The sequence below is a fragment of the Xyrauchen texanus genome, chromosome 4 (genome assembly GCF_025860055.1).
Source record: "Xyrauchen texanus isolate HMW12.3.18 chromosome 4, RBS_HiC_50CHRs, whole genome shotgun sequence".
NCBI classification, from domain to species: domain Eukaryota; kingdom Metazoa; phylum Chordata; class Actinopteri; order Cypriniformes; family Catostomidae; genus Xyrauchen; species Xyrauchen texanus.
In genome coordinates this window covers 6480364-6500242 of record NC_068279.1, presented here as the reverse complement: position 1 = coordinate 6500242, position 19879 = coordinate 6480364, and the positions used below count along the sequence as shown (strand labels likewise).

The 19879-nt window shown below is 37.5% G+C and overlaps 1 pseudogene; it reads left to right on the top strand.

Annotated features, from left to right (window-relative positions):
• LOC127637092 (merlin-like) overlaps positions 1 to 375 on the top strand; it is a 37997-nt pseudogene extending 37622 nt beyond the window's left edge.
• Positions 376 to 19879: the final 19504 nt, after the last annotated feature.

Here is a 19879-nt window from a genome sequence, read left to right as displayed (position 1 = left end):
CTCTTGTGTGATAAATTGCTTGTGATGTTCCTTATTTGTAAGTTTCATTGGATGATAGCATCAGCTTTGTGTATATATCAGTACAATATTTCCAACTCTATGTGAAGTTTGTAAAATCTTGTTTTAATGTTTACTTTCAATAGGCTTAAAAAACAGTTGGAGAATTTGAGACCAACTTTCACAATGTTTTCTCTTCTGTTTGTCAGGGTGGAGTATTTGGAGAAGAGCAAACACCTTCAGGAGCAGCTGAATGAACTAAAGACAGAGATTGAATCATTAAAGCTAAAAGACAGAGAAACGCCGCTAGACATCCTGCATAATAAGAACAGTGAGAAAGGCACCAGCAAGCAAAGCAACTTTAAAACGTTGGGTTAAATGCTTATTAAGTCTGGGCTTGTTGTTCAGACCTACATGACTAAAATCAACTCTCAAATCATCTTTCCCACAGCCTGACAAAGTGTGGTGCAAAGTTTTAGTGTAATAAATGTAATACTTATGTGATACTAATAAATATTCAGAAATAGGACTAGTCAAGTCAAGTTTATTTTTAAAGCACATTTAAAAACAACAGACGTTGAACCAAAGTGCTGTACAATAGTATGAAATCCAAGTATAATTATTAAGCATAAATATACTTTGGTGGCCAAAAGTTATGGCCAAAAGGAATAATGCACAGATTTTGTTCTTAATTAAAGAAATTGTTACTTTTATTCGCCAAAGTGGCATTCAATTGATCTCAATATATATGCAGGACATTCAAATGTCCTGAATAAACATTGTGAAAAATATATTCAAAATGTTCAGAACTTCTTAAACTACTTCAAAAGAGTTCTCATAAATAATTCCTCCACATGCAGCAGTGACTGCTTTGCAGATCCTTGGCATTTTAGCTGTCAGTTTGTCCAGATACTCAGGTGACATTTCACCCCACACTTCCTGTAGCACTTGCCATAGATGTGGTTGTCTTGTCTGGCACTTCTCACGCACCTTACAGTTTGCTGATCCCACAAAAGCTCAATGGGGTTAAGATCCACAATACTCTTTTCCAATGATATGTTGTCCAATGTTCTTTGCTCAATCTAATCCTTTTTTTCTGTTTCAAAAGTGGCTTTTTCTTTGCAATTCTTCCCATGAGGCCTGCACCCCTGAGTCTTCTCTTTACTGTTGTACATGAAACTGGTGTTGAGCGGGTAGAATTCAATGAAGCCGTCAGCCGAGGACATGTGAGACGTCTATTTCACACACTAGAGATGTTCTTATCCTCTTGTTTAGTTGTACATCTGGCCTTCCACATCTCTTTCTGTCCTTGTTAAAGCCAGTTGTCCTTTGTCTTTGAAGACTGTAGTGTACACCTTTGTATAACATCTTCAGTTTATTGGCAATTTCAAGCATTGTATAGCCTTCATTCCAAACTTTTTCTTTTTTGCAATTTTTTCCTAATATTGACTTTAAGACATGTCAGTTTATTGCATACTGTGGCAACTCAAAAACAAACACAAAGACAATGTTAAGCTTCATTTAACGAGCCAAATAGCTTTCAGCAGTGTTTGATATAATGGCAAGTGATTTTCTAGTATCAAATTAGCAATTTAGCATGATTACTCAAGGATAAGGTGTTTGAGTGATGGCTGCTGAAAATGGGGCCTATCTAGATTTGAACAAATGTTACTTTTTTCAAATAGTGATGGTGCTTTCAACTGTGATCAGTTGAATGCCACTTTGGTGAATTAAATGGGGCTTTTTCTACTGCACAGTACAACTCGACTCAACTCGACTCTGCTCGCCTTTTGGGGGTTTTCCACTGTGAATAGTACCTGGTACCTGAAACTTTTTTTAGTACCACATCGGTCGAGGTTCCAAGCAAACCGAGCCGATACTAAATGTGATGTCAAAATCCTGCAGATCACTGATTGGTCAGGGAGAATTGTCACTATCAGCGTCACTGGATTTCCGACATGTGACATCAACCTGCTAGTTTTAAAGTTAGCAACAGCGATAACAGTATCATTTGTTTACGCAACTTTTGAATTGTGAAAAGAAATGGCTGTGAGTAAAATCACGCCGTGTTCAATAAACGAGGTGCAGATGGTCCACTCGTTTAGCGATGAGCGAAACGAAAAAGTCTCTCAGGAAGTGTCTAAGCTATTGGCTGCACACAGCTACCACCGGACCTACCAACAGTGTAGGGAAAAGCTAAAAACACTTAAAAGTGACTACAGAACCATCAAGGAAAAGTGGAAGTGGTTCGACCAAATGGACGCCATCTAAACCGGCGAGCAATGGGATGGAGAGTGCCCTGGACTGGCGTTGATCCACGACGGAGGATGGTATGTTTTGTTATGTTAACTCTATACTCTGCTTGAAAGCTTCACTTTATTTAGTTGACCAGCTACTGGAAGCTTGCTTCTAAAACAACCAGGCCAATTTAACTGTTACACTTGTGTAAAATCACCATGCAACAACTGCTTTATACAGCACAATGAGCTAGTAGCTAACAGCTAGTGGTCGTGTTATTGTTTTGGTCAGTTTGTGTCGTGTTTAAGATGATGTCACGTCAGTAGAGGCAACACAGCTATGATGATCAGCCTATAATCCCACCCATGTTGAGATGGCACTAAACTGCAGTGGAAATGCAAGCTCCGAAAAGTAAAGCAAGCAGAGTAGAGGCGAGGTGAGTCGAACCATAACGTGCAGTGGAAAAGTGCCAAAAGTAACAATTTCCTTCCGAAATAGCAAAATCTGTACATTATTCCAAACTTTTAGTTGATTGTGTAGCTGTAGTTTTATGTACCTTCAGGACTTGGATACAATGACAATTTAAGGCAAAATTTGAAATGGTAGATGCCAATATTGCTGTCATGAAAAAAATGGGTATCATTCGACTCTGTATGCCGTAAGGAAAAAGAGAGACCATTAAAGAGACTGGCCCCATGATTTTAAGCAAAAATAGCTGTTTTTCATATCTACTGACCACCGGGTGGCACTGTGTTGAAACGCTGCAGGTCCTCTCAGGTCAAGCTTGTGATGACATATAGGCTGTGTCTCATTTGGAAGGATGTGTCCTCCAGAGGTCGCATTTGTCGGCCGCATACATCATCACGTTTAATTTTTACATTACAATTTTTTATTGGGAATGCAAAAAAGGTTAACAATTGCACAAATGTAAGGGCGTATACATAAAAGGCATTGACAATAGATAAAATGACGCACGCGGCCGATAAATGCGACCTCTGGAGGACGCATTCTTCCAAACGAGACAGAGCCCATAGTACGTTTTGTGTCAATATGCTAGAGTAGTAGTTCCCAACCCTGTGCCTGGAGGCCCCCCAACACTGCACAGTTTGTATTTCTCCCTTATCTGAAAAACCCAAATCAGTCTTTGAGTCTCTACTAATGAGCTGATGAGTTAAATCAGGAATAAGGAGATATTCAAAATGTGTAGTGTTGTGGGGTCTCAAGGAACAGAAAACACTGCGCTAGAGCATTGAGTAGTTATAGCCTCACGTCCATTTTGTCATGCTTGAAGTCAAATACGTTATAGCGTTATTCATGAATGGTGTGCTCTACCATAATATATCTCATAACTTTTTAAAGTTTAAATTTCAACGGAATAATAATAATATTAAGAACACTAACATATACAGTAGGGGCTTCCTAATAGTTATTACAACAATGATAATGGAAATCACACTAGAAAAGCAATTTATTATTTAAGAAAATTAACAAAAATAAAGACACAATAAGCTAAACAAAGAACACAAAAAGATCATAAACACAAAACCACTTTACACCTCAAACTACTTCGAAAGCTAGGGAGTCAAAATGCCTTTAAACTGGATTTAAATATGGCAAGAGAATGAGAAGACCTAACATGAAACGGAAGACTGTTCCACAGTTTAGGGGCAGCTACTGAAAATGCCTGATCACCCTTGGACTTAAAGTGAGAATGAGGAAAGTAGAGAATTGTTTTATTGCGAGACCTGATCGACCTAGGGGCAGAGTATGGATGAAGGAGATCACAGATATGTTGTGGGGGAGGACCATGCAAGGCCTTAATAACAAAAAGCAAACCTTAAAATGAACTCTCAAACTAACTGGTAAGCAGCGTAAAGATAACAGCACAGCAGAAATGTGGTCTCTTTTCTTAGTACCTGTTAAAAGTCTTGCAGCTTAATTTTGACTGATCTGCAGACTGTGCTGTTACTATCATATATTGTAACTATTCATATTATTACCTACAGCTCTATAATGAAGAAGCAGGTTGCCTTTTTAAACACAAACTCTGTTGTCAGAGCTGCTTCTGAGGTGCAAGAGAGAGTAAAACTCAACCCTCACTCACGCTGAGTTTCTCACACATTTTTGCCACAGTTTCAAATGAGATCCAATTATGATATTGTTATGCATATAGGGAAATATATTGATTGTAGGTGATTGGCGATACCCAGTCATTGACCCTTATTTTATTTTTTTAATTTTGTAATCTTTTGCCATTTGTAAATCTTGATCTTGAATCTGGAAGGGGAGCTGTTTAAACTGGAGATTTACAGATTTTGTTACAATGTGCAAGGTTCTTAATCCGAATTTCCTTTAGGGGAACTGTCTCTGTAGATCAGGGGTGTCAAATCATGCTCCTGGAGGGTCACCATCCAGGACATTTCAGCTCCAACCCTAAGGAAGCACACTTTACCCATCTAATAAAGGTGTTTAAGATTACTTCAAAATACAGGGAGGTTTGTTGGAGCATAGTTGGACCAAACTCTGCAGGACAGTGGCCCTCCAGGAGCAGGGTTTGACAATATAGTTACATTATTTTTTTTTGTGAAAGAATAAAGGTATGTTTCTGGTTTTAACAGAATTTGTACTTCAGACCTTTGTTTTGTTAGACTGGAAAAAATTGCTTTGTATCATAGTGTGACCCACGATTGTTTTTCGACTATTATAAATGTGTAAAAATAAAACGGTTTATGTAGGGGCCACATTGAGGGCCCCATATCTCCTGGTATATAATATAGGGCCTTAAATATGAAAATACCGAACGGAAAGTTGTTTATGAACCAGAATTGAAAAGGATATTAAGATATCTTAATTAATAGTTATTGGCTCTCCAACTTTGGAAAAACACCAAAAAGTGTTGGACTTGGGATATAATGCAATGAGGGGTGCTGAAGTCAACTGATTTTAGTAATAGACCTACCTATTTCTCTGTAAAAATGAAAAAATTAACCTTCCTAAGGTTTTTTTTTACCTGTAGTTTTGTTCCAAAATCATTGGCGAAAAATATCATTTGACCCCCTGTACAAAATAATGGATTACTCCGTAAATATCGATTCCTATATTTTTTTGGCTTTGATCATCAGTTATGCGTTTTTTTTTCACCGGTATGTATAAAAACATAAAATAATAATAATAATTTGAGAACAAAATTGAGCCGGGGACCTCTGGATGAATTGACACAAAATTTCATTTACCACAAAATAAGCCCTGACAGAGTGATCAGAAGAGTTTGACACCCCTGCAATAGATTTTGTGACAGTAGTTGCTTGAGGAGAAAAGCTCCTAAATAACAAGTACCATTACAGTCCCATAAAGTTCTCAAGAAGCAGCCTAGTCACTCATTTTGTATTATACTCTACTGAGAAAAAATCAAGCGGGTTTTGATTGCAGTCCACCACAGTTTATTATAGATAGTCAAAACCCACCCCAAACCAAAATCAAAACCCATTGCATCTAATGTTCTTTATTCCATATCCAAGCTGCAAAATGTTGGAAGTAACCTACCTGTCTTAGTCAAGTCACAAGTCAATGGTTTCATATTGCAAATAGAAGGACAGACTTCTTAAACTCTTAAACACATACAAATGTTGTGAAAGTATTTGCCCCTATCCTGATTTCTTCTGTCATACTAAATTGCTTCAAAAATTAATAAAAAATCTAACAAAAAAACAAAGGCAACCTGAGTAAACACATTTACATTTATGCATTTGGCAGACACTTTTATCCAAAGTGACTTACAGAGCCCTTATTACAGGGACAATCCCCCCAGAGCAACCTGGAGTTAAGTGCCTTGCTCAAGGACACAATGGTGGTGGCTATGGGGATCGAACCAGCGACCTTCTGATTAACAGTTATGTGCTTTAACCCACTACACCACCACCACTCCATATAACACAAAATGCAATACCAACTAGACCTGTGTGAATAAGTATTTGCCCACTTAGTTACTAAATCCCGAAATCTAAGAATTTAGTATTTAATGGGGTTTAGCTGGACTAGACACTAGACTAGTTCAATCAAATCAACACATACATAGAAATTTTTCAGCAGCATGAAGACGGCTAAAAGGTCTCACCCAGTAGCACACTATGCCAAGGTTGAAAGAAATTCCTGAAATGATGAGGTTGATTGAAATATATCAGTCTGGGAAGGGTTACAAAGCTATTTCAAAGGCTCTGGGACTCCAAAGTACCACAGTGAGAGCCATCATCTCCAAATGGAGAGAACTTGGCACAATAGTGAACCTTTCCAGAAGTGGCTGACCTTCTGAAATTCCTCAAAGAGCACAGTAACGATTCATCCAGTAAGATGATATCCAAGGAAATGCAGGCATTAATAAAGGTCAATGTTAATGAATCCAATATCAGAAAGACTCTGGCAAAAAAACGGTATCCATGGAAGAGTGACGAGGTGAAACACACTGCTCACTCAGAAGAACATTAAGCTTTGTCTGAATTGAGCTTAACTTGTATTGAACCTGGAATATTCCTTTAACAAGCACAAAAATGGCACTGTCACTTTAACAAGCAACGAGCATCTCACAGACAGGTGCCCTGGTTTATTAACGAGAGATAAATCTCTCTTTTAGCACATCCATGCAATTTGTGATTGAAATTAATATTTTTATAATTTTTTAATCTGGCTGTAAAGAACAGGAAGGATATTAAAATACGTTATTCAATGAATGTGAAGTGCGCCTAATCTTTGCTGGACACATTCACAGAATACATTTTCTGTTTTAATTTCAAGCACATTTCAACAAGGATTTTCCAGGTATTAAAGTACTTACATTTCTAAAAGCTAACTTTAAGCACTTCAGAGACTTGTGCAAACCCTGTAAACAGTGTAGAAAAAAGCAGAGAAGGGGTCAAATCAAGCGATAGAGAGATTATGATGTTTGTTGCAAATTTCGCAATACTGAGTTTTGCCTTGATATGGTTTGTCTTTTCTTTTTTTTTGGTATGCGATATATCAAAATGCGATATATTGTCCCATCCCTAGTAGCTAGCTAGCTAACCCAGCTAACATGGTAAGTTAAATGCGACTGCACCTTAGCTGACATGTAAAAGTTACCAATCCCAACATACCTCTGTCTGTGGGTTTTCAGATGCCTGACAAAATTGGACGTTGTTGATAAAGCATCTGTCAGTTTTGAATCACAGGTTCTACATGTTGCAATCCTTTTGTTGCCTTCTATATTGTATTCTTCCAAATGAAATTACCTTTGGTATCATTTTAGCTGTGTTGTCCTTAAATAAAAGATCTTCAAACTTGGTCCTACTCTCAAGGAAGTTGATTGGTTGGTTGTCTGGTTTGTTGAATGTGGAGCGTGAAAATGCAGATTTGAAAATCGAATGAATTGTTATTGGGTAAAATGAATCGTTAATTTGCTGCACATTTTTAAATGTACTACTAAGATATTTTGGTTTTAGAAGGTATCAAGTCTTTCCAAGTCAGAGGGCTCGAGTCCTAGTGAAGTCACAAGTCATTGTTGTCAAAGTCTATGTAGAGTCGCAAGTCTTTTATATGGTGTTGGATAACTTTTTTGCTTCAATAAAAATATTTATATATTTGACAACTGTATTTTGTGTTTACTTAGACTGCCTAAGTCTCATTTGAAGATCTTAAACTATTTAGTATGAAAAATAGAAGAACTCAGGAAGGGGCAAATACTTTTTCACAGCACTGTAACTTTAAACACTTCTGAAATGTCTGTGAATTGTAGCTCCATTTCTCAAAAGGACTTGATCCTTTTATTCCACTGTGCACCGATAAACCAAAATTAATTCATTTATCTTCTTTCTGCCAGGTTTTCATCAAACCTTGTGAAACAGTAGATTAAAAGCTGCAATTAGCTGTAGAATCCTTTCCTTCAGCCCGTGTGTGAAATTGTCTAATTAAGGCCACGCTAATTGATTCCCGTGTTGTGATTGGTTGTTTGGATGGATGGAGTGCCCTCTGTGTGTTCAGTCAGTCTGACTTGATGTGATTGTGTAATTGAAGTAGAGCTTAAGCAAACCACAGCAGACGCTTTGTTAATAGCTTTGCTAGCAGCACCAAGAAAATCCACTCTGTTTAGGATGTTTGACATCAAATGTTTTCCTAGCTGATTTTGAGCCCCCTTTGGGCATCTTGGAAGCCTGTATTGGGACACTGTCTGACTCATTGTAAATCACTATTGGTCAGGTAGGTTGAGCACTGGACCTTGGGAGTAAAGTGACAAGGGTCGATGGCTTTTCAGGTCGTATCGGAGCAATGATTAATGGCAGTAGCTGTGCTTTCTTCATACCATGGTGTGTCCTGCTGCTATCTATAACCTGAGGAAATGAGATGTAGTGGAAGTCTCTTAATACACTAACAGTCTCACCTGTTCCCTGAACATTTTAATGTGGTAATCTGTCAGAATCCACACCAAAGCAGTTGCAAATAGTGTCCTAAAGTGTCAAACTGTCCCTCTGTTAATTGATTGAATTGTAGGTAATTAAAAGTTAAGTCAATGAAACCTCAGAGACTAGATCTTTGATATTGATGTATTTTCCTCCTTGGAAGTATTTTTAGGAAGCCACTGGTTATGAAATCATGATGTTTATGCAAAGTTTTACCGGTTTACAAGGTTATACAATTTCACAACTCAAAGTCAAAATTTAAAGGCATTTGTAATGTGACATATTTCAGAGAGAAATTGTAGTTTAGCAAGACTTAATAAAACGGCGTGCGTGTGTGTGTGGTGTGGTGTGGTGGGGGGGTGTTGCAAGCTGGATTCGAACTCGCATCATTATCATCTCAGAAGTTAAGCTACATTAAGACTTAATATTTAGTTTTTATATTGGTTATGTGGTGTTGTTGGATGTATAGTGGTTATATGCTATTTATGGCTACTTTGCAGTAAAGTAACCCGATTTGAAGAAAATTGAGATTTTATGTTGAGTAATAAAGTCCACATGCTTTAACTTTAATAAAAGCTTTCCTAGTAAGCCAAAAGCTTGAAACTTCAATATGATCATCTCAAAGCATCTCTTACACTTTCTAAAGTTAGTCTACTGTATGTTGAGAAACATTAGGGATAAAAGGGATAGTTCACTTAAAAATGAAAATGATCTCATTATTTACTCACCCTCATAATATCCCAGGTGTGTATTGCTTTCTTCACCAAATTTGAAGACAAATAGAAAAATATCTTAGCTCAGTTGGTCCTTAAAATGCAAGTTAATGGAGATTTCTCTTTTGAAGCTCCAAAAATCACAGACAGTCAGAAGAAAGTCATACTTACCTGACATATCATGAGGGTGAGTAAATAATGAGAGCATTTTCATTTTTGGGTGAACTATCCAAAAATGTAATAGTTTATCTATTATCACTCACAAAAATGTATGCGTATGAAAAATTGTCTTCAAATTGAATTGAGTAGTCTTTGTGTAATCTACATTATTATAAATGTAGCATATATATGAAGTTGTTTAATTAAGTGCAAATAATGTGTACATTTTTGTTTAAGATTACTCAATTCCCTTTTTGATTTGAAATTTGTCATTCAATTGAAATGCGTAAATCTTAAAAATAGACTGAAATATTTTTCTGAGTTCACTTTTGTGGAAATAACAACTACTACAAAAATGTTGACCATCAAGGCCCACTGTTGCATTTTTGTAATTTTGACAAATTGTCCTCTGTTTAGGTAAGTGTGCATTTTTTGGGTGTTGCCATTTTGTTTTGTCACTAAAAAATTTTGAAATTTGGTATGAACCTTTAATGACAGTGCTTGCATCAGAACGCTTCAAGCGCTCGTCTGGACAGGAGCTGGTTGATGTCTGCAGTGCGACTCAGTGACGCTCGGACTTCCAAGTTCAACTGAATGACACACAAACATGCCGATCATAACATTTATGCAGTATATTCTAGTCTGCCATGATGAATTCTTTCTTAAAGTATCTTGAACCATCAACATCAGTTCACACAGATTTCTGACAGAAATAGAAGAACGTGTGTGTGTGTGTGTGTGTGTGTGTGTGTGTGTGTATATATATATATATTAGGGGTGTAACGGTTCACTCATCTCACGGTTCGGTTCAGTTTACGATTCTTTAAACTAATCCTGAATCAAGAAAAGTTAAGATTGAAAGTTTTTATTATTGCTATTAGTTTTATGTTTACAAGACATATGCAAAGCATTTAAATTTAGCACTGTTATTAAAATTGCTATATGATCCATCAGCTATGTACTGGTTTTAAAAATGAGCCTAGAACAGGGCAATGCTGACACCAAATGGAAATATTAGCTAATAAATATCTTTGCTGAAAATATAGAATCATTTTAGTTACATATGCTGCTTACACACTGTCACTGATTACATAAATTAAAACATGTATCGATTTTGTTTTTCATCTAGCTAATGATTAATTCACAGCAGCCATTTGCGCTTCGTTGGTTGCTTGGTAACAGATTTGAGAGTTGATTTTTAAACTCAATGGAGCAGTTTAGGATTTCTTCACTAGAGATAACACATGATTTTGTAAGTAAGATAAGAATCCTAAATCAAGTAAGCACATTTTAAAGCACCATTTGTGCATTGAAGTGATTTCCATGTTTATGCCCACGTTACATAGTCATAGGACATCGCACATATTTGATACATATGTCCAAATACAAACCAAAACTGTCCAATCTCCATGATGCGTATTTGAACTTCAGTGTATCGTGCTACCCCTAATATAAATATACGTATATATATAACACACACACACACACTGGTGGCCAAAAGTTTGGAATAATGTACAGACTTTGCGGTTTCAGAAGGCAATTACTTGAATCCACCAAAGTGGCATTCAACTGATCACAAAGTATAGTCAGGACATTACTGATATAAATAAACAGCACCATCACTATTTGAGAAAAGTCATTTTTGATAAAATCTAGACAGGCCCCGTTTCCAGCAGCCATCACTCCAACAACTTATCCTTGAGTTATCATGCTATATTGCTAATTTGATACTAGACAATCACTTGCCATTATACTAAAGAGAGTTGAAAGCTATTTGGTTCATTAAATGAAGCTAAACCTTGTCTTTGTGTTTGTTTTTGAGTTGCCACATATGCAATAGACTGGCATGTCTTAAGGACAATATTAAGTCAAAAATGGCAAAAAAAAAAAAGAAACGGCTTTCTCTCGAAAATTATCAGTCCATCATTGTTTTGAGGAATGAAGGCTATGCAATGCTTGAAATTGCCAAAAACTGTTTCATATAAAAGGAGTACACTGCAGTCTGCAAAGACAAAGGACAACTGGCTCTAACAAGGACAGAATGAAATGTAAAAGTCCCAGATGTACAACTAAACAAGAGGATAAGTACATCAGAGACTCTAGTTTGAGAAATAGACGTCTCACATATCCTCAGCTGACAGCTTCATTGAATTCTACCCGTTCAACACCAGTTTCATGTACAACAGTAAAGAGAAGACTCAGGAGGACTTATGGGAAGAATTGCAAAGGAAAAAGGCACTTTTGAAACAGAAAAACAAAAAGAACACAGACATTGCAAAACAGATAATTGAAAAGAGTGTTATGGATCTTAACCGCATTGAGCTTTTGTGGGATCAGCTGCTAGACTGTAATGTGCGTGAGAAGTGCCCGACAATACAGCCACATCTATGGCAAGTGCTACAGGAAGCGTGGGGTGAAATGTCACCTGAGTATCTGGACAAACTGACAGCCATTGCTGCACATGGAGGATTTGTTTTATGAGAACTCTTTGAAGTAGTTTGAGTAGTTGGCCACCAGTGTGTGTGTGTATATGTGTGTGTTTGAATGTATATGTGTGTGTATGTGTGTATGTATATATATATATATATATATATATATATATATATACTGTGTGTGTATATTTGCACATTTTTAAATACTTAAAGAGATTGTAAGATTAATCATGTTCACTACAAATTTTTGTTTATATTTCAATTGGTTATTTTAATCGATTGACAGCCCTAATTAAACCTTATTTCGTATTTGCAATTTCATATGAAATCAGTTTAAAAAGTTGTGGTTTCCATCTCTGAATCTTATTCATTCTATATCCACAGCTCACTTTACAGAGCACCAAATCCAGAGTGGCCTTCTTCCAGGAGCTATAGCCATCCACATGGACTGAACTATAATGTTTGTATATGTGAAAAATAACCATTCATAACAGGCTGTGATCCATTCCGTTTGACCCAGGAACATCCTGTTTCAGAAGAATGAATTTGTGATTTAAAGTTTACATTACAGAAAGAAGACCAGGCCCTTGGTCTGCATGACCTCACGCAAACACTTAACTACAGAGAATGATCTCTCTCAAACACTAACTCAAACTCGCTCATTCTGTGAGTCACACTACATGCTGGTTCCTAGTATCCCTTTGCCTGCATGAGGTAAACCCATTATGAAGACACTACGGTTAAGTGGGCATTAAGTAACGAATACAATCTACTTGCATGGCTCTCCACTGTGCATCTCAGGTTCATCTCCCTAGTTGCACTGCAGATCTCTGTCTCTCTCGATCAATATGTGTCAGAATAATTGGCCTAAAGTAGTCGTATTGCACCCTTGTGTGGTATTCGGTTTGGTGTTCATTTTTAAAAGCTAGTTTACTTTATGTGGAAGTATAGATTGAGTACAGGATGTTTTAGGGAAAGAAAAATTCTTGGGGAGTATATCATTTTGAAACACTTTCAGATGTGAAAGATTTTTTTATTTTAATTGTTGACTTTTCTTGAAATGTTGTAGTATGTTTAAGGATTTTAATATATTTTTGAAAATGTGTTTGTGCAAAGGAATAAATGAATCGAATTTCCCATTGTCACGATCCCCTGTTGTCTGCCCCGTGTTTTACTTGTCATAAACTACACTTCCCATAATTCCCTGCCCTCATCACTGCCTATGCACTTCGTTGTTTGTTCAGTCTTTGTCGGTTGTTGAATGTGAATGTTTAAAGGTAAATGTTAATGTCTGGTATACTCTGGTATGTGTTCCTGCCTGAGCCCGTCGTGGATGTTTTCCCTTGTTTATATCTTTTGTTTCCACTCGTGGATGTTTTGTTTGTTCCAGTCTTGTTTGTCTTATTATTTTCAATAATCCGCATTTAGATCCTCACCCCTCGTCTGCCTTTGTAACACCCATAAGATGAGCTTTTGGTCTCTATGTTTTTGCTTTTTGTATAAATGATTAGTGGTGCTTGCAAACATGTTACTATTACTCTTACATAGGGTTGGGGATTTATTCAGACCGGAAATTGTGCAGATTTTTGTGTTTTGTTGTTAAGTTTTCGCCTGGTGTACAATTACAATCACTAAACAAACTAAACTTTCCAGAACACCCTAGCAACCGCAAAGAAGTGCCCTTGGTGGCTACTTTTGCTTAGGCACCACTAATGTTACCAAAAAAGTAAAAAATGTAGTTGCTGGTACTATTAAACATGCTTTGACTCTATTCAGCTTTGGATGGATTTATTTCTTTCCCATTTATGTGGTTGTTTGAGTCTAAAAGGTGTATTGAGTGCAGAGTTTACACTATAATTAAATGAATCTCACTTAAATAGGCTAAGAGCGAGCATTACTGCTTTCTAATTATTACTATGAAGAATTTAGTAATTTGATTGTTACAAACATCAGTTTAATCTAAAAAAAAAAAACAATGCAATGAATACAGTTGGCCATAGACCAGAAACATAACAAGATGACTTTGCAGTCAGAAGTGTAAATATGCAATGAATAAAATTCATGGCAAAAAGTAACACATATGGTATTTAAGTAAAATCAATTCATTGCAGGCACCTGGGAAATTAAAATGGCTGGAGTAGCTCTGGAGCACGTCAGCAATTAAACAGGGCATCCATCCACTGTCAGCATGACGCACCATAACGGGCGCTTCAAGCTATTATCTTTTGACTCAATGTGACACTCTGGTCCAGTTTTGACTCGACTGTATATTTAGTAGACATTTTCTCAATTTCATATAAAAATTAGGCCTTTTTGTTTGAATTGCAGTACATTTAAATCTTGTGTGGGTCTTTCCTTATTGGTTCAACAGAATTTGATGTATTTATATTATATAAATCAAGACTCATTTTGAATTTAATTTCGAATCAGATGTCTATACTGCTACCTTTCAAGTATCATACTTGCCATAATTCTCATACGGTATTCCATCACAGCTTAAAACAAATACACCCACCATCACTCATCAGTTTCAGCCCTTCCTCAATACAATGTTTGCAAGTCTGGACGAGTGGCAGAATGATTGACAGCTGGTTTGAGACATATTGACAGGCTGTCAAAATGGAGTGAGGGGTGTCACTATCTGTCCCATCAGTCCTTGGAGCGGCAGAAGGGGGGCTTTGGAAGATCAAAATTCTTCTATAGGTGGAACCAAGTGATAAATAGATACTTTATTAAGTGTGAGAAAAGCTGTGTCAGTGATAATCAATGGCAGATTTTCACCTTAGGAATTTATTGTTTAGAGCTTTTTTTGTTAAAATGCTTTCACCTATCAAACTTTAGTGTGCAGAGATGACTATATGCAAGTTATTGGCAAGTTGTGTAAATTGGTGCACTTTCTAAACACTTCTGTTGAGTTGTACAATGGTTTGAGTTTGGGGCAGGACTAACTTTAACTTTTTTTCCAAACAAAGGAAGACATACAAAGCCCCTTAGAGGAAAGTGAGGGGAAATATTTTTGCGTTCTTTTTCAAAACTTTTGAGTTTTTTTTTCACAAAGTTTTGCATTCCTTCACAATAGTTTCTTTGATCCCTCACAATAGTTTCTGTTCTAAAACTAAAAGTTTTGAGTTACCTCGCAATAGTTTGTTTTCTCAGAGTAGTTTGCATTCCCTCACAATAAATTTTGAGTTACCTCGCAACAGTTTTGCGTTCTCTAACAAAGAGTTTGCATTCCCGTGCAATACGTTTTTGGTTCCTTTGCAATGGTTTTGTGTTCTCTTATAAAAGGTTTTGTATTCTCTCGCAATAGTTTTACGTTCTCTCACAAAAAGTTTTGCATTCCCTCACAATAGTTTTGCTTTGTCTTGCAATAGGTTTTGCGTTCTATTTAAAAAAATAATACAAAAAAAGTTTTGCGTTCTCTCACAATACGTTTTGCATTCTGTTTAAAAAACATTAAAAAAGTTTTGCATTCTCACAATAAGTTTTGCATTCCGTAAAAAAATAAAAACGTTTTGCGTTCTCTCCCAATATGTTTTGCTTTCCCTCGCAATAAGTTTTGCATTCTGTTTAAAAACAAAACGTTTTGCATTCTCACAATAAGTTTTGCATTCCCTCGCAATAGTTTTGCTTTCTCTTACAAAAAATGTTGCGTTCTCTCACAAAAATGTTGCATTCCCTTCCAATAGTTTGGCTTTCAGATTGACAAAACGCTTTGCGGTCCCTTGCAATAATGTTGCATTCTGTTTTATAAAACATTTCGCATTACCTCACACAACATTTTGCATTCTCTTGTAATAGATTGCGTTCTCTCACAAAAAATATTTGCGTTCACTCACAAAAAGTTTTGCCTTCCCTCGCAATAGTTTTATCCATCCCCTACGAAAATGAACCATGACATTACTACAGTTACCATATTTTAACCATGGCATTTGTACTAAAGCCATAGTAAAGCATAGGAAAACCAAAACTATGGTAATATAATCATCCTACCTAAAATAAATACTATAGTAAAACCATGGTTAATTTGTGGTAAATGTACTATGATTTTTAAAACCATGTTTATTTTTTATGCTGATAGTGGTACAGAAATGAATCACTTCACATTGAATCCTCACAAAATATGTATGTTTTCGAACTACCCACAATTCCTGATTGGATGCCAGCGCTTATTTTCACATAGTTGAGTGAGGTCTCCACCTTTCCTGAGATAATAATTGACATTGAGTTCAGTCAGTAATTTCTCTGCTTCGATTGTTTTAATAAGCTTCAGGTGACTTGCATATACCCCTTGACAGGAAAGAAGGCTGCTCTGGGAGAGTTTGCGCGTGCGTCCGTGTGTGTAAGAACGTCACACTCTAATTATGCTTTGCCCTCACGTCCAGACAACTCCTGCTATTTCTGTATTTGCGTCATTGGACATAACAGTAGGGAACAGTTATCTCAAAAGACTGGCTGAAGAAATCACTGTGAGCCTCTCAGATGAGGATCAATGGAGAGCATCAAGCTCGGGCGCGTACACTCACACACTCCATAAATGTATGCAAATCATACCCATGCAACAGAATATGTTTGAATGCGGCGAGTGTGTTGAAATGTCAGGGAGTGTATAATCAGTTCAGCTCTTTTGTTCTCTCTTTCTCGTTTCCTCGCTCTCCCTCTTCTTGTTTGTTTTACCATTATACCACAGCATGGTTAATTGCTTGATTCTGATTGGTTGACAGATGTTCCCGAGGTGTAGCCTAATTTCTGATAACTTCATGGCTCTGAAGTATTTCCATGTTTGTTGACTAAATAAATGATTAATTAATGCTGTACAAAATATATAGCCAATTGTTTGTTCATGATAACTAATGCATTAACTAATAATGCATTAACTAATATTATTAAAAGTTACTAAGTGTACCAATAGTAATAATATTAATAAATAATTTCATGATATTTTCAATTGACTGTATCTCAGAACTTTGTGAATCCAGTGGCTGCTGGAGAACACATAAGGAAGAAGTTTTAAAAACAAGTACTTTATGGTGGAAAATCTGATCCTGAGGTAATTTGAAGTATTTTTCTATTATTTTTATTTTAGTTATGAGGTCCATTACATGCCTGAAAAGTGAATCAAACAGGGAGCGTTTAGACCTCTAAGACAGCATCACATCAGTGAAGCAATGACATAAGCCAAGTCTCTTTGTTCCCCCTTTGTCTTCTCCATTCTCATGTCCTTCCCATCTAGATTAGTGTCTATATACTGATGGGTACAAGGGAAGAAATACCTGAGCAAAATCACACTGCACTCATTAGACTGTCCAATCAAAGCATGGTGGCCAATCACAGTCTATTTTTAGCCTGCAGCTTTGCATTATAGGCCATCAATCAAACATGGCCCATGCAGGCATTTTTACTGAAACTTGAGAAGTGACATGAATTGGAAGGAACAACAATGACAGTCATATCAACTTAAACTTTGTAAGATCTGCCAGTTTTTCAGCATGAAAATTAATAAATTTTGCGAATGAGAACTTAAAATATGCGGCACAAAATTTAACAGTAATGTTCCTGTACTTTTTTTTTTACCTATCCTTGAGTAATCAAGATAAATTGCTAATTTAGTACTAGAAAATAACTTGACATTTTATCAAACTTCTGCCAAAAAAATTTTGATTCGTTAAATTAAGCTTAACATTGTCTTTGTGTTTGTTTTGATTTGCCACAGTATGCAATAAACTGACATGTCTTAATATCAATATTAGGTCAAAAATGGCAAAAAAAAAGAAACGGCTTTCTCTAGAAACTCATCAGTCAATCATTGCTTTGAAGAATGAAGGCTATACAATGCTTGAAATTGCCAAAAAACTGAAGATTTCATACAAAGATTTACACTACAGTCTTCAAAGACAAAGGACAACTGGCTCTAACAATGACAGAAAGAGATGTGGAAGGCCAGATGTGAAACTAAACAAGAAGATAAGTACATCATAGTCTCTAGCTTGAGAAATAGACGCCTCGCATTTCCTCAGCTGACAGCTTCATTGAATTCTACCCGCTCAACACCAGTTTAATTTACAACAGTAAAGAGAAGACTCAGGGGGTGCAGGCATTATGGGAAGAATTGCAAAGAAAAAGACACTTTTGAAAAAGAAAAAAACAGACACTGGACAACAGATAATTGAAAAGAGTGTTATGGATCTTAACCCCATTGAGCTTTTGTGGGATCAGCTAGACTGTAAGGTGTGTGAGAAGTACCCGACAAGACAGCCACATCTATGGCAAGTGCTACAGGAAGCGTGGGGTGAAATGTCACATGAGGATCTGGACAAACTGACAGCTAGAATGCCAAGGATCTCCAAAGCTGTCATTGCTGCACGTGGAGTATTTTTTTATGAGTATTTTATTTTGAATGGTGCATTACCATTGTCCTGACTATACTTTGTGATCTTGTGAATTATCTCTGACAGATGTTTTGTGTTACAGTGAGAGCTGGAGGGAGATAAAGGAGCAGCCAGAGCCGCAGTGGAGAGGAGCTAGAGTCCAGAGACTATGGTGTCTGTGTTAAAGAGGAGAACTACTTTTATGTTTATTATTGAGCGTCGGAGTGATTTTGTGTTGGTGTGTATGCCTGAAAGTGACCTACAATAAACAATATTAAAGAATGTGAGTTTATCGAGCTGTCGATCAGGTGGCCGAGACCTGGGAATGGCCTAACAACCAGTGAGCAGTCTGCCTCTTGCTGCTGTTGACTGGGGAAGCCCAATTTGTGGCCCAACAGCTTCGGTGACAGACTTCCTGGACTACGAGAGCTTGAGATGAGCCATCCTGCAGGGGGTCGGTCGCAGTCCCGAACAGTACTGCCAGTGTTTCTGGTCTCTGATGCTTAGAGAGCTCGGCTGCCTGTTTGCCTTCGCTCAACAGCTTCGTGACTCCTGCCGGCTGTGATTGCTGGCAGCAGAATGCAACACCATGGCAGTAGTCGATCTGTTGGTGCTGGAGCAGTTTATCATTCGGCCAATGAAACGGATGTCAGAATGGGTCCAGTGCCACCACCATCCAGCTGGCTGTGGACCTCATAGCTGGAGCTGCTGGGAACCCGGGCACTTCCGGGACTGATTGCCCTTCCATAGACTGATAGGTGGGGACATTGGTCTTGATTCCCGATGCACCATAGGCCGCCCTCGATCGATCAGGAGCATATTGGATTCCTGTGAGTATTAAGGGGGGTACATACCAAACCTTGGTGGATTCAGGTTGTAATCAAACCTCCATTCACCAAAGCTTGGTTCAGTCTGAGGCTTTGGGTACAGGCCAATGTTTGAAGGTAAGGTTAGTACATGGGTATGTTAAAAATTACCCTTTAGTGACCTGTATAATTCAATTTCAGGGACAAAAGTATGTAATGTCCGTGGTTAGTCCCCGCCTCACCCATCCGCTAGAATTTCCAACTTTATTTAGGGGAATTTGTGTGGATGGGTCTTGTAATAAAGTGTATCGTGTGTGATGGGCGATTCGCTGGCTGGGTGGTGCCAGGCCCATCTATGTTGGCTCCACCTCAGGATGATTCAAGGGAGCCCTTAGAGGATTCCCTGCAAGGAATTTCCCTCTGGAGCAGACACAAGACGAAACCCTTAGGCATGCCTTTGACCATGTGAAAGTGATTTATGGTCAATGCCTCCAGCCAGACATTGCTGACATTGCATACCCATATTTTTGGATTATTAAGGATCGGTTGTATCGAGTGATGCCGGATGTTCAGACAAAAGAGGATACTAGGGGTGTGCAGCGGAGCCATTATCTGTGCTTGTATCAGTATCTGTTCTTATGACAAAATGATCTGTATCTGTCTCTGTACTCGGATAGAACCGGGTGTGGGCAGGGCTTAAACCGGAAGTGCGTCAAATCTATATGAAACAAGCAGTTACGA